Source organism: Ceratina calcarata, unplaced genomic scaffold (assembly GCF_001652005.2).
Source record: "Ceratina calcarata isolate Rehan_Ccalc_2016 unplaced genomic scaffold, ASM165200v1 scaffold308.2, whole genome shotgun sequence".
NCBI lineage: Eukaryota > Metazoa > Arthropoda > Insecta > Hymenoptera > Apidae > Ceratina > Ceratina calcarata.
In genome coordinates, this window is record NW_017153345.1 from 131,931 (window position 1) to 148,302 (window position 16,372).

The 16,372-nt window shown below is 52.6% G+C and overlaps 1 protein-coding gene across 1 annotated transcript in view; it reads right to left on the minus strand.

The window, feature by feature from the left end:
• ds (dachsous cadherin-related 1) overlaps positions 1-16,372 on the minus strand; it is a 188,125-nt gene that overhangs the window by 130,533 nt on the left and 41,220 nt on the right. The gene's annotated exons all lie outside the window — the stretch shown is intronic.

Sequence of the window (16,372 nt, forward strand, 5' to 3'; positions counted from 1 at the left end):
TGGCGCGGGGGGTATGAGGAAGACAGGGGCAACAGAAGCAGCGACGGAGCAGAGAGCGGTAGCGGTGGCGGCGGCGGCGCGGCGCAAGTTGCAGCAGCGGCAGAAGAAGAGGAAGAAAAAAAGGCGCGCGACAGTCGGCGCGTCCGCCCGGGCCGCTGCGTATACGACTCGTTCGTTTCTCTCCGCTCGGCTCGGTCCGTTCCTTGTCGCTCTCGCGCATCGGACGGTCCCGAAACGGACGGATGAAACAGAGGGTAGGGGGTTGGCCCTCTCTCCCGGCTGGGCTCGGTGGTCGAAGAAAGAACGCCGGAAGAAAAAGGGAGAAACGGCGAGAAAAAGAGACGAAAGAAGCGAGGGCAGAAGGTAGATGGGAACGAGAGCCAGAAACGAGACAGTTGGCGAATCCGATCGAAAGAGGGGTAAGACCGTGTTCTCGTCGCCGCGGTCGTCGCCGCGTTTCGCTTCCGCCGTCGATAAGTGCGCCGCACTGAGGACGGTCGTCCCTCGGTCGCTGACTCCCGAAAACTGTCCGAAGATCCGAGATATCAGTTATCAATTAACGGCGAGGGCACACGGAAGGCCGAAACGCATTGGTCTTCGTCCCTCGGTGGCCGTCGCTGGCAGCCGATAGACACCGGGCCTGGCAGAGGGCCCAGCGACAGGGTAATTTAGAGACTGACGTGGCTGTCCGAGAGCCACCGAGGGAACGAGCAACGGGCAGAAGATAGAGGAAAGAAGAATGAGGGAGGAGCGGAACAGAGCGGCAGAGGAAAAAGGGGAGCACGCAGGAGGAATGACAAGGACCTACGGAGGAAGACAGCTGAAAGGGGAAGCGGGCCTGGGTCCGATCGCCGAAACAAATGCAAAGCGAGGAGGACCTGTGGTCGGGGCCCGACGATCCGCGATCGAGGACCTTCTTCTCGGCTGCTCCCTGTGCTGAGCTCGCGGCACCGCCTCGAGCCTTAAACTATCTACTGCAAACGATGGAAGGGGTGCACAAACGGCGAAGCTTTTGCGAACCGGGAACGAGCCAACTTTTCTCGTCCTCTGCCGCGCGCCGCTGCCATTGCTCTCCCCGAGTTCTCTTCCCCACCCCCGTGGACTGCCTCTTGTCCACCGAACGCACGGGGTGAGACAAAGATTGCTCGCGGGACCCTGCGTCTGCGTACCCATAATTCTTTCAGAGGATCCAGCCCCGTGGTTCCCAGGACCGATCATTGCGTTTCTTGTAAAGTGTCATTGGGAGCACCGGTTTTTGCCGAATAAAGGGACTAATCCCCGCTACTGACCGCGTACCGCCTTCTAAGTTCCCATCGACGGAAGACCGAACGAACAGCTCGCGATCTAATCGTCAATTAACCACCCTGACCGAAGATCGAGTTACGCTCGTGACGATGACGTACGATGAACCAGATAAATATCGAATATAAATGAGACTTACGATACTCGCACTGTGAAAGACGAATTCTCCTTACCTGAAAGCAGAAAAGAAACGAGATTAGTTTGGTTGAAACACGATTTCGCCAATTTTAACTGGAGTACTTGCGTAATGGGCAAAATGTCAATCGTTCATTTGAATCAATCGGAAAGGGGAGCTCGCGGTTTTCGGAGAAGCCGACTACAAACGAGAACCGAGAATTATCGTCGATCTCGCCGGTTCTCACGAGTAACACGAAAAAATAACGAACCGAATGAAACGCGACGACCGTGTATTTCTCCGACGACTCGGCGATCGTTTAACAAAGAACCGCAACGAATCCGATCGAACCTGCCGATTTCGGTGGTACCGGTCGGTGCCTATCCTATATCGTTCGAACGTTGCGCGGCGAGGCAGCCCGTGTCCGAATTCGCACACGGATCTCGAGCGAAGCGCATACGGGAACACGGCCAGAAACGAAGAAACGGAGAAGAAAAGGATTTTTTCGTTTGTCGTTTCTAGTACTCTTTCACCGACGATGCTCTCGTATATTCGCTCGCGAGGAGCGAGTCTACCCTGGCCGCGCGCGTGTGTACGTGCATGCGAGCGATCGCAGGAGGAGGCTGGGCCCGTTAGCTGCCTCTGTGATGGTGATATTTACGGTCCGATAGAATCAGTCCCCGTACGACGCGACGTAGACGAGAGAACGAGAAGAAGCTTGACCGAAGAAAGAAGAGTGGTCCCTCTGTATCGAACGAACGAGGGACCGGCTTTCGCGTTCGGTCCCCGAATCGTGTGTGTGCTCTGCGCTTTTTTTGCGGCTTCAATTTGAATTGAAAAAGGCTGTGGACACGAGGACAATAGGTTGCGCCGTCGCCGCTGCCGCAGCCGCAGCCGCCAGATCCTCTCAGTTACTCCTCTTCTCCTTCTGCCTTCTTTCACGAACCCGCCTCCCACTACTCCGATTCTTCGCTCCCCTTTTTTTTTTTCCTCTCTTTCCCTCCTACCCTTTCTCGGGCCGCGACGTTAATAACAATAACGACGACGCGTCGCATGAAACCGTGGACGGGAAAACGAACCCGGGGGTGGTTCCTGCCTTCGATCTTTCTCCGAATCAACGAACAGGTATTATAAGCGGAGCGGCGCGCGGCGACTTCTCCATCGTTAAATAAGCGCAAGCAAAGTATTATCATGTCACCGGTAAAACAATCACCCACCCCGAGTCGTACGCCTTCCTCGTTACTCGTCCCCCTTTCTCTCACTGTCTCCCATTCTTTCTCGGTTCCTCTTTTTCCCGGTCGTACTTCTCTTCGCGGTTCCACGTCTTTTTCTCGGCCTCTCTCTATCCGAGGTCCTTTATTCGTGGCTGTTCCCTCCCCGTGGATGGAAATCTCTCCTCCTCGTCCGCGTGTCGCATCCCGTATTTCCTGTCTCGCTTCCCGCGAGAGCGCGCACCACCACGACCAGGACAATCGCGGTCCCCTCGGACGTAGAATCAGATATTACGTATGCACGGCTTAAACCGCAGAAAGCAACCTCGCCCCGCGCCGCCACGACTCTCCCCGTCTTTTTCTCTTCCAGTTTCTTCTCGTTTCTTTCATCCGGATCCTCCTCCGACCGTGCCATGTCCCGGGATCCCGTCCCTCTCCTAACCTTTGCATTCGAAGAGAACGACCTGGCTTCTGAATACCGTCCGAGGGTTCTCTTTGCTCGCCGCGTCGCGTCGGCCTTTTCAATCTCTTCCGTTCCTCGTTCCGACTTCCTCGAGAGGAGCCAGCGCTGCTATTAGCCTCGAAATTGCCGCCCGGCGATCTTAATCGCGACCCGACACGATGAAGTCGAGCACCGTTCGCGTGCCAAGAACTCCATACGCCTACCGTGTTCACCGATTTTCGAGTAACGAACCGAGTAGCGAACAACGCGAATAGTAATTAGCGTCAGCAGGAATTACGGATAAACAGCAATTTCGATGATTACGAATTTCGTTCCGCGATCCATCGAGCGCATTCTGTTTTATCTCGTCGCGCAGCGTATCAGTTTCAGCGTTTGAAAGCTCGGCGGCGAGCCGAGGCAGCAGGCCGGTCAGTCGGCCACCGTCATTGGAAACCGTTCGGCCTCGGCGTTGTTCGATTTTATTGCTAATAGGAATCCGATGGAGTCTGGAGCAGCAAATGTAATTTCCTCCCCTTAACGATCTCTCTTGATCCCTCTCTGTCGATCCACGGGATCGAGTTCTATCCGTCCTCGTCTGCCCCTGCTGTCTAATCCGTATCTGTACCCCCTCAATGTCGCAGATTATATTTCACGAGTATTTTTTCCTATCGCGTCCCGCCCCTCTCAGTCGTCTTCCCTTCCACGAAGTCGGTTCGCGTGCAGAACCGACGTAAGTACGTATAAGCGTAGCGCGAGCGGCAGGGGCGAAATGAGACGGACGGGAAAGGGGCAGAGAGCGAATTATCGATCTCGCCGCGGCGCGAAAGGAAGAAATCGGGAGAGGCCGAGACGAGCAAAAACGAATTTACGACTATCCGGTCGTATTATCGACGCGCGATGCCCCTTCTCTCTGCCGGCGAATCTTTCCTCTCACCGGGCCGTGCTCGAGGAGAATCGTAACCTAGAGGAAACGAGAATTCCATCGGAAATAAACTCGGAGGAACGCGTTGCGATCCTCGTGACGAGTCTATCCGTGCACTTCGTCAACAATCGTCTATTAAAATTCCTCCGGAAATTTTTCACGGCCGAGGTACACGCGTAACTCGGCGCCGCCGGGCTCGCTTTCGTCCTTCTGAATATTTGTATTCACCAGGGATCGTGAACACGGGTCGGAACAAACTTTGACTTACGCTTTCAAGCATTCGTTATACTTTTACGGGGCACGATATTAAAATTCCGTGAGTATCTCGGGACCGGGTATATGCGTGCAAACACGCGGCCCGTACCTACGGTCTCGGTTGAGGCCGGAGCGGAGCCACGTCTCGCAATAACGAGCCGCTAGGTACTTCCGGCCGGCCTCGGAGAAGAGAAAGACCGGAGGAGGTCCACGTTTCGTGTTCACAAGCTCATCCTCTCTTTCCCCGTGTGTTCGGTGCGCTCGTAAAAGGGGCACCGCGTGGCCTGGCCTGTTGTCGCGCGTACGGTATCGCGACGGGTTGCATACAAATCGCCTCGTTTCCATCCTCGCTTTCCTCGCCGCATTTCTAATTCCGATGCCGACCATCGTGTAAACGTACGTTTCGCGATTTTCGTCGATCGACAGAATAGACAATGTTGATACGCAGGCTGAGTCAATGAGAGTTGTCATGATTCGTCCATCAAAAGACTTTTGGTAGAAGGAATTACGAATTGCTGAAGTATAATGCAATTGCAACCATAATCGCCGTATATGAAGCATTTTTTATGCAAAAGCATAATCATTCGTTTCTCATTGGTTGAATTTTAGGAATCTGCCGAGCGTTTGGCGAGATAGGTCGTTCCGTTGCGTTGGTCATATCCGTTGAAAGTTGGAATGCCTGAGAGACAGCCGAATCCTTGTCAAATTAAGACGCGCTGGGTAATATGTAAATCATCGGGGCGACTATAAGCAATGCGCGGCAAGATCGTTAATCATGGCCGGATCTCTACGGGTTCCTATTAACGTCCCGACCAGCGAAGGACTTGATCGGTAATGGTCCTAAGGACGACGTAATTTATAGTTCGTCTTGAATCGTTCGACACGTTAGAAAATTCGTAATTACAAACGTTAAAACCGAGTAAAGAATACGAAATCATAGCTCTACTTTCTCAAGCTAATACGAGACGAGTTATGATTTCATCGACAACGAAAGGATAGATGATTTTCGATGGTAAGATTCGAAGTTCTCATTTGCATCGGCCGGTGCAGCTGCAGCTTTTTCCCGGTTTTGGCGAGATGCAGCTCGAGCATTAAACGGGCGGAATCGGGTTGGTTGAATACAGCGCAGTGGAAACAATTTCGGCGGCGAAATTGGGCTCGGAAATCAGGGCTGCAGCTACGTGTGCGTGTTCGCGGGTTATATGGTAGTCATCGTGACGTTCAGGAAACGGTATTGGTGGCGGTATACGATGCGTACAACAGGCCTAATGGTTGTGTGCCGGGTGAACACGCCTTTGTCGTGGAGAGAACGAACGGACGGACGTATGGAAGAAAGAGGGAACGGAGAAACGAACGAGCAGGGCCACGACGACACAGAACGCGGACGAAGATGGTGGTCGTGCCGGTTACACATGCGAACGAGGATCGCGTGCTTCGAGTCTGAAAACAGAAGCGACTTGCCGAGACTGACGGCGAGCCACGGTAAAAGAGCCCCGTCCACCGAGGGAATATAGACTGGCTAGAGGGAAGAGACGGGACACGGAGGGAATCCAGTCCAGCTGGTAGGAGTGCTCCGAGACGAGCGACCAAGACCGAACCAACGAAAGAAAGCACGCCTCAAGCTCGTCCTAATCAACGTCTGCCTATTCCAACTTCTTCTTTCTCTACTTTCCATTCTGATCTTACGCTTCTTCTCCTAATCGCTCGTTCGTTCGTACGGACGCAGGGGACGTCGCGTCGACTAGGAAATAATAATGTCTGCCGTTTAGATTTACAATTTGTCTCGCGCTACGATCGTCTAATTGTCCGCTCGTATCGAATAATTAATTCGTCCAAGTAAATCTGATTTTTATGATCGGGCGAGCATTCCCGTAACCATAAAGTTTCGTGGACTTTATGGACTGTAGAACCGGCACCTTCTGTGTACCGTAGGCACGAATTCTCGTCCGAACGCCTCGTTGACGGACATTCGGGGAAATCGAAATTCGCGGGCCGACGCTGCGCCGCGCCGAGCCACGGTACATACGAAGCGTGGCAAATCGGATGGAAGTTTCGGCGATCCTGCGGGCGCGTTGGCCCGGCAAAACGGCGCGGATGCGTGCTTAAGGACAGAGCATGAACGGTTGCAACCCGACACCTGATAAATTCGATATCAACGGCCCGCCCGCGCCTGGGCCCGCATTTAGGTCGGTCCCTTCTCCCGTCGCCTCGTCCTTTTCCGTTTCGCAGCTCTCGTCCTCTTCTTCCCCGTCGAACCCGAGCCCGGAGTCTTTTTCCCTCTCTCAGAGGAGTAGAAGAAGAAGAAGAAGAGGAGGAGGAAGGATCGATTGAGAGGGAAGAAGGTACGCAGCGATCGGTCTTGCCGTCTTTATCCGACGTTGGCGCGCGGGTTCCCTTTTTTACAGCCGAGTCGGCCGCGAGCAGCGCGTTTGGCTGAAATTTCACCGCTGGTCCTTCTCTCCTTCTCTCTCGGGCGCATCCTTTACCTTTACGTGGATTCGAGTCTCGGGGTAAAAGAAACAATCCGACCGCGACAATAACGACGGAAACGAGAGGAACGGCTAGTCGGCCGAAAGGTTTCTCCTCCGCCTACGTTCGACACGCTTCCTAACGATCCGCGCCAAATCCATGAAACCGTGCGAGCCCGGTATGATAAGAGAGAAGAAAAAAAAAAAGAGACGACGAAACGAGAATTACGTTATCTTGGTACGTCGCGCGGGGAGGAACTGCCATGCCGTGTGTCCGACCGGGGACAAGTTTATCGCGAAACTTCGGATTCCAGCGAGGCGCGCGGCGAATCTGGAAATACCACGGATAGCCCTGCCGCGGTTCCGGCGTGGAACCTTCAATTTTCAACGAGGAACCGCTTGCATTCCGCGGCTTGTTCGCGCGTCTGCGCGACGTTCCACCGGAGGGAAGGAAAGACGGCCAGAATTTAAAGGGCTCGCGCGCCGCGACCCGTCCATCTTCCCTCGGTCGGAACAAAGGAACGAAGAGGGGCCAGGAATCGGTGAGTGACGACCGTGCGTCGCGCGATCCCGATTTTTTAAGTAATTTAATATAGACAGATGCGTGGACCGTCCACGAGTTCATTGTTCGTAATTAATATCCTGGAACGTTTCTCGTTTTCGGGGGGAGTGAGCAAGACCGAGGGAATCGAATACCTCGAATTCGCGTTAATTTACTTTCGCCAATTGGAGAGTGGGAATCGAGGTATCCTTTCGGAGTCGCGGTCATGCTTTATCGAGTCCATACGATCTCCGCTGATCGGTAAAGTAAATAAGAGGGCTCGCGCGTCCCTCACGAAGTTAACCTAAACCTTGAGCTAACTCCGGTCCGAAGGAAGGGACAGCTCGTAGGAGGTAGAAAAAAAGAGGGAGATTCCGGTAATAAACGCGCGTGGGCGAGGATCGACGAATTTTACAGTAATTCCCGACTCTTTATCCGGCGGATACTAATTTAAATTCTTTTAAGGCTGCACCCCCTGCGCCTCCCGACTGTCCCGGGACCAGGAATCGGTACGTTACGGGTGGAACGGCCGCGTTAACGAACTCGGAATCGAATCGTCGAACGTGCGTCGTCACGAGCCTCGAGCGAACGGAAACGGCTCTGTTCGCTGACCCAGCGATAGGAACGCGCGCGTCATCGATCTCCCGAGCGGTGGATCCTCGCCCTGTCGGCAAATCCGCCGCGGCGAGGTAGACAGCTAGGAGGGCCCCGAGTTGTGACTCGTGACAATATTAAATAAATAGCCTGACGGGGCCGGACACGGTAAAGAGGACCCCCTCAGGAAAACACCGACGGGACGGAGTAGGTGAAAGGACGAGAGAAAGATGGGCCGATCTCGACGGAACGCGGCGGTAAGACCAGTTGAGAAATGACAACACGATCGCCGACACCTCCCCCTTGCATCCTCTCTCGGTCCATGCTCGCCCGACTCGCTTCCTGCCTCCCTTATCCGCCTCGCGTCCTCCTCTCTCCTCGAGAGGAGCGCGCTCGCTCACGTGCACGAGACTCGTATAGCTTATTACGAGCCATAGGAGAGGTGTTCTCGCGGCGAGCCACGCCACTTACCGGGATTGTTTAGCGGCGTTTACGCGTCGATCGCTGACAGGGGGGTCGTTCTCCCGGTACCGTATTATGCATTCGTACGATTCTCTAGCTTTCACCCGTCCTCCTTCGCCCATCGCCGTCCTTTTTCCGCCTCCGAGGCAGAAACGAGTCTGCGCGAGGTTCTGTTTCCCTTCCCTGCGCCGTCTCTACATGGGTACAATACATAGAGTACCGGTCGGTGTTCATTCGTTGCGTCGCATCTATGGGAACAGGGAGATAGCCGCGACACCCGGATACGGACGCTCTCGCCTCTCGATCTCTCCTACGATAGAGATCTTCCCGATACTCGCTCGCACCGTTTACATCGGGTTACCGGGACCTTAAACGGCAGTTCGCGCCTTTCGCGATACTTCTTCTTCTTCTTCGCACCGCCGAACCGTTTGGCTCCTTTCCCGGTGAACGAGTTCTCTCCGATGGATAATTAACCTTGTGCGAATTGGACTCTCTGAATTAGAACGCGAAGGTTAATGCGTCGCGTATGTGATGGCACGCGGGAGCGTTAGCGGGTTTAACGAGAGTCGGTGTCGCACGGTTTTAAATAAGACAGGTTACATTCCGCGCAGTCAATTAACCGCGATCCTTCCCATCGCGTTAGGCGCGATCGACTACGGACGGCTGGGATCGAATAAGGACAGTGGTAGGTGTCTCGGCGCGAATCGTCTGCCCACGTGCGTCGAATCAAACTCCGAGTCAATCATCGAAATGAAACGTTCTGTACAGGAAACCGTTCCGCACGGTTGAGAAGCTCTGGGTCTGACGTTTCGAGGAAGGTATGTCCACGAGAGACGGAGAGAGAATCGCTGAGGAAGAGAGGATTGAATAAAGAGGAGATGGGCCTACGCAGCCTCCTGCGAAGTAATATGCTCTCGCCGCATGAGGCCTTCTCCCTCTACCCGGTTCGCTCACCCTTTCGAGCGGCCACGAAACCCTTTCAGAGGCTGGCGAGCGTCGGTCCACCGGCGGCACGGCCAGCGCGCTCCACTCCACACTTGATCAATGTTTTAATTGCCGGTAATGATTCGGGGATATCTCTACCAGCGCGACTAAAAGCGATGAAAGAATCGAGGAGACCGGGTGAGGGCAGACTGAAGAGAGGAGTGACCGAGGGAATCGCTTGCTCGGCTGTCCACAAACTCTCCGCGCCCGGAGGGAACCGATCTCCTCCGAATCCCGGGTCTTTGACTCTTTCCGTGTTCACGGCCCATTGTACGATACTTTTCTAAGAGACGTTCATTTCGTATTCAACCCGCAACATCGTACACAGGTACATATCTTCATCGACAAGCTTTGTGAAATTCTCGTGAAACGCTCTGCCCATTCATTGTTTCGCCTCACTTTCACTCTTTCCTTTTAGCACGTTCAATACCTGATTCATCGTGATAACTCTATCTGTTTATTTAATAACGTCCTCCGGATTCATTTAAATAATACTATAAAACCAGACACGTGATGAACTTGAGAAACCTAATAATACCAGCTTGATGGGATAAAAATGGATTTCGGATAAACGGCGCGTCCTAACAAAACATGCGTACAATACGACTACTTTGGTCACTGCTATTATTGACCCTGACTACTTAACAGCACGATCGTAGAAGCGTTGACCAAAGGCGTGTGTGACAGAATCGTGTAGCTGGTTTTAGGGGTACCCAGCGAACACGTGGACCCGAAAGAACGCGACGGGAGGCTGGTCGGACCGTGGAGGGAAGGGAGACGAGACCGAAGGACCCGGCGGAACGGGAAGGTGGTATATGAAATAGTAACTGTCAGCGTGTAGGCCAAAGTTGATGGCACATTGTCGTATTAAGCCAGGGGTAATTTGTCTGGCCTTCTTTCAGCCACCCACACCCGGGAACCGCGGCCGTTCGACGACCTCTGCTGGCCTTCGATTCGACAACGCCGCGCCTTCCCGGTCTGACCGGCAGCGAAAATAAAAATTGAGGAACCGTGGAGCATAGGTGGACCTTTAAAGTCGAGACCCTATAATCAACCGGCGCGACGTATGACCGATAAAGTATTCTCGTAATATCGAGAAAATGAATGAAGGAGTTTAGCTAGAAAAATTTACGATCAGTCACGAATTTTCTACGAAACCTGTTCTCGCGACGTCGTCGGTCGGAAGCCTCGTTAGAGGATCGCGGGACGAGCGGACGTCGGGTAAAAGAAACGGACCACCTAGACCCGGCGCGCTGCGGGGGGAGAGCCACGGTCGTCCGGTAGAATTACTACGATCTGTCCGGCATCGCGAAAGATCGATAATAATCGCGATCGCGTGCAACGAGCGCGACGCGCCGCGGAATAACCGAGTGGAAGGAAAGGGGGCCGGAGAAAATACGAGCGGTAGAGGCGGGTGGTTGAAGAGAAAAAGCGAGGAGGGCTCGCGCTTACGCGCGCGCGTGTATATGCAAACGCGCCGCATGGGGCGACGAGACGAGCGACGCGGAGCGCAAAGAAGAAAAAGAGGAATCGAAAAGGATGAGCCGAGCGAAGCGATGCGAGGCACGAGGGGGGGAGAGATTCGCGGACCGGAGAGGAAAAGACGTACGAGCGAAAAGACGCTGGGAGAAGCCGAGGCGAAGGAACAAGAGTGTAGGTACTTCTGATTCTAATTACCTCGAGTTACAAGCGGACGATCGAACGATCCACCGCAGACTTACTTTCCACCGGCCCCCGATGCCCACTGGAACTTTGTTCACCGTCGTTTATAGACCACGTACCACGGTAATGGGCCCGACCGGTCGATACGATACGGTTACCACGAGTGAACCGGACTAAATAATACCCGGGTTGAATCGCGACGAGAAATCAACGCCTCTCCTCTTCGACATCGCCATTTCTCCCCGCTTCGTTCGAGATTTCCGTGATCAACCATGAAAATATAAATGCACACGGGCATCGATAATATACGAACTATTAAACCAGTCACACACGATAAAACGCGTTCTAACTAGAGACGTCTCATATTTTGCTATTGTTTATGATTTTAAACGAGTCTGTCTAACGGTAATATTTTTTTTCCTTCGCTTCGGTTAGAATCGCGAAGCGTAGCTGCATACTTTTCGACGCTTGGGTAATGAAAAGCAGATGCGCCTACACGTTTAATTTATAGAGGCAAACGGGAAATTGTATAACAGTTGGATACTCGTGATAGCATGCCATCGAACGTTCCACCGGTTTCCGATCGTAATTTCCAATAATCGGCGACGATTTCCTATCCACTGGATTCGATTCGTTCGATCGATTATCATCATCATTTATACGCCTGAGCGACATATTTATCAAGAATTTAATCTCGTGTACACTTGGATAGGAAGATTTAATCATGGACGTTGTTCCGCGACTGGTCTACTTATCGCTCGTCCCTTGCTCTTAATTTTGTTCTAGAAAACAGTGATCAAAAGCCGTTCAATTACCCCGTGCGCTTATTTCACGTGCGTCGCATAGCTTGGCTCGCGCGGGAACGGCACGCAGCCACTCCTCGCGTAGCGTATACGAGTAACGGTCTCTTCCTGGAATTCGTACGTAATTAAACGGCCGATACTTAATTTCGAGTCGCATTCCGCGTAATTTCCCTCTATGCAGCGTCTGAAATATTTTCCACGCTCGTGTATTTCCATGCAACTTGGCCGCGTGAAAGCGACAATGACGCCGCGGTCTCGGGATACACGGGAGAGGCGTTTCAATTCTCTACAAGGGGTAACCCAGCTCTTTGTAACACTGTACCAACGATGCCGTTGCGTCATACAATCGTTCCTCGATTAGGTGCGAGCCAGATAAGGCCAAGTAGTAAAACCTTAATTCGAACCGACTGTCGTTCGCGCCGCTATCTCAGACGAGATGGGCAAGAGTGAATAATAAAGCCGGAACCGTGGCACGTACCGTACGATCGTGTAGGTATAATGGTTACGATATTGCGATCGGAATTACGCGTGCCGAAAAGTAAACTCGTTTCAACGGCGAGGCGTCGTCACTCGACCGATCCGTGTATGCAACCTCTCCCGGTCCCTTCCGTTGTCCTGTCGCCGTTCCCTTCTCTCCCTTCCCCGGCCGCTGTAAATCGAACGTACGCGGACAAAACTTTGCCCGGCCACGGGGCCGCGGAGCGGTCTCGGGCACCGTTACCGCTGCGAAACCATTGGCTATCTCTTGTTGTGTATCTGGCATATTGTTAAGTTAATTGAAAAGGGTGATAAAATCGCAATGTTTTTGACATTAAGTGAGCTGCGAGTCTTTAAAGGCGGGGGACGGTCAGGGGCGGGTGGAGGAAGATACCGAGAAGGATCGTGTCTGCGAGGGTGGAACGGGAAGAGAAAAGGGCACGGATTGAGAGAGCGAGATACGAAAGCGAGCGTGCGTGTATGTAGAACCGCAGGTAGATGTACGTACACGGCGCGGGATCGGGGGCAGTGTTTGTGCCGCTGCACCGTCGATGAAGAGCCTGGAGGACCGGCATCGGGACCACCCGAACGGTCACTCCGTATACCTATTCTCTTCCTTTGATCCTTGCCAATGCTCAACAGGTTACGTCGATTCCGTAACGCAAAACATTGCTACTTGCTAATACACTTCGAATGTAATTATTCACGATTTATGCGCGGCGATAATGCAAACGTGAATGATTATAGGATCCCGAAAATCTATTTTAGTCTATGGTTAAATCGATTTCTCGTATGGTTCAATATCAGCGATCTTCAAAGTATTTTTCGAAGCTGTTCAATTCTGACAATGGTCGCGACGTATCGCTTAAACGAACGGGTTATCGACCTACGTGGCTCGAAAACGTTGATCGTTCCAGCATCCTCGTCCGGACAACGGAAGATTTCACGGACGCGTTTATATTCGTTATCGTGCGTTGTTGTTGGCTCGAATAGATTCGAAACGACTAGTATGACTGGGCGCATTCCGGCGGGTAATACGCGATTCGACTCGACTCGATTCGATTCGAGGGTCCGAGCGAAGGTCTGGGTTCCCAGCGGTGCGTCAATTTCCTCGCCGTCTTTCGAAACCAATCGAACCGATCCCCGGTGTCGACGCAACGTGCTCGAACGCCGGCACTCTCGCTGGGAGGAGATCTCGAGGAGAACACGTCACCCGTTCGTCACCCGCGCCACGGGCAAACGGTTGACGCCGCGGTTAACGCGTCTCTCCTCGGACGACGGCGAGAGACGCTAGGAACGTCCAAAACAGGAGAAACCCGATTCGCGTAACGAGTGCCTGTTACTTTCTGAGACCCGAGATACCGCTACACTTCCTTTCTTCCGCTCGTTAAACCGAAGGAACGAGGGACACTTGACCCTGCTGCTGTCACATATGAAAATCGCGCCGCGAACGTATCCAGAGATAAAACTCCCCCTCCGAGTCGGACGAGAAAAATGGAAATCGTGGAATAACTCGAATTTGCTCGAGGTTTCAACGCTCAGCGGGCTACCACGACGAGAGACGGGACGGCGAAAAGAATCGAAGGACGATTAACTGGCGAACGAAGAAGGAGGATCGCGAAGACAGATCAACCGGCGTCACGCGCGCAGAGCTTATTTATGCATTTACGAGATTCAGGATTTACCAGGGTTCCGCGTGCGTCCGAGCCACAAGGTTCCGGTGGAGTACCGGTCGTGCTTTCTGTCTGTCTCTCTCTCTCTCTCTCTCTCTCTCTCTCTCTCTCTCTCTCGGACACAGATAATTATCTGCGAGGCCCATAGCGTGTTTTATGCTGGAATGCGTTTCTTGTACGATCCAACACAACCGATGCTCGCACGAGCCCCTTTCTGCTACCATCTACGCTAACGCTATTATTTCCCTGCCGCGTTGTTTGCACGACTATTTACTACGTTTTGCATGCGAATGCCGAGCCGCGCCGTCGCTTCGTGCCCGAGAATACGTGCCAACCTTGCGTCGTTCCACCTAATCGAATTACGTATGCACGCGGAGCTGCTAAACGTATCTCTAATTACAAGTTAAATCTGGGAGAATATTTAAATTGAGCAACATGAAAATTTCGATCGGCAAATCTCTGCCTGTCGACTAGAACATCTCCGCTCCTCGCGAGAACTCTGAGAAAACACTTGGCGCCCTGACGGACGGACGCAGTTAATAATTCGTCCCGGTCTCTCGTGTAACCTCGTGCTTCGTGCCCGGAAATCCAAGAAGCGAATGTTGCAAAGAATGAGAGAAAGAAAGAAAGGGTAGCGATCCTATCTCGCGGAGAAGCCGCTAACGGGACTCCCGAGGATAGACAGAGAGGAGAATCGCTTCGAAAAGTCAACGTTTTCGTAGGTATCCGTGACGGGATCAGCTGGCTCGAAAAACTGTCTCGATTTACGAGCAATCGCATTTGCAGGGCATCGTGTAACCGCGCGCGCGTTGCCCAGAGTTAATAAAGTCCACACTGGCCGGCTCCGTTCTTTTTCGTTCCCCGTCCCATCTACCACTCCGTTTTCTCATCTACGACCATCAACCGCAACATCCTCCCCTTCCCCCGATCCCCGGCTGGTCTACCCGTTCTCTCTTCGCCGAGACCGCAAACACCGGACACCCGCAAATTATTTTCTCCGCGCCGAGAACGGAACTCATCCTGTACCTCCTTCAATTTTTCTTCGCTCGGTCCCGACCCGCCCTTCTAATCTCCTCGCTAACGAAATCAGCTCCACACGCTTATCGAAGGAAGTTCCGTTCGGCCAATGAATGAGTTACGTCTGTGATTCTATTTACGAAGAGCGGGAGACGACGGAGAGGCGAGACGCGTGAAAGAGACGATTTGTCGGGGTGCAGGCTTCTATTTGCCGGAACGCAGGTGGCTCGAGCGCGTTCACCGTTTCAAAGCTGAGAGACGGTTCGTGGATCGGTCGTTTCTCCGGGCAACAAGATCGCACGAAAGATGAATGGCGTTGGGAATCCGTCATACTGAAAACGCCCCGGGCGGCGACCGAACGCCACGTTGCACGCAGACGCCGCACCGCGCCGCGCCGCGTTCGTCCAAAGCCCACCCCAAAGCGCGGGCCCCGTTAAGTCGAGTAAATACGGCATCCACCGAAAACCGATTGAAAATTTGAATAATTCCTATTAACGATCGGTCCGACACGTTCAAAGATAAACATGTACCTTCTCGCGGAGTCGGAAACAAATTTTGTACAATCGTTTCCAGGAGTCGAACCCTTTCGGCTCGCGCGCGCGCGCTCCAACGGTACTCTCGCCGCGTCCAGCGATATTTCCGTGGAAATCAGTGGTAGATATCGAAACGTACATGGCCGACATACATATTTACCGTAATTATCGCGTTACACTTTCATCGCGTGAGCCGATTTATCCCGGGCAAAGTTACCCTGGAATGACGGACGATGACGAGAATCTGGAATCTTCGTATCGCCCGCGGCGATTGAAACCAGCTCTCAGCCGTGCGTATACGGTAGGAGGTTTTTACCGTCTCATATAAACGGGCTGTCTGGTTGAATAGTCAACGCCGCATTGGCGTCGCACAATGAAAAATGCACCGGACTTTCATCTTCCAGCTAACTGTCCTATTCAAACTAATTGCAGTTTCATTAACATCAGTCAGGGCTCGGAGAGAGAGAGAGAGAGAGAGAGAGAGAGAGGCTACGAAAAGTGAGAAAATGAAAAAGCAATTTCACCTCTGCTTTCACGTTACTACACGTGTACTCAATCAATTCTTAATTAATTTCGTTCAAATCATTTTTTCATTACACCTTCTTATCCGTAAAGATAATACATGAAGAACAACTATTACTAATAAGCGACAGTTTGAGTAGTGATACAAAAACTAAACGGCGATGAATTAAGAATCTGCATATGAATAGAAAGAATATTTCTTTCCGACGATCACCTGAAAAAAAGAATGAATCGTCGGATCGAAAGGAAGAGGAAAGCGAGGGCAGATAGTAGCCGAGAAGCATTATACGGTGAGCCGTGGATACGGTAGCTAAATGCGAAAAGATTATTAATAACTTGATCGTCGGTGGACGCCGGTATAAAATGCTGTCGATATATTTCATGCGTTT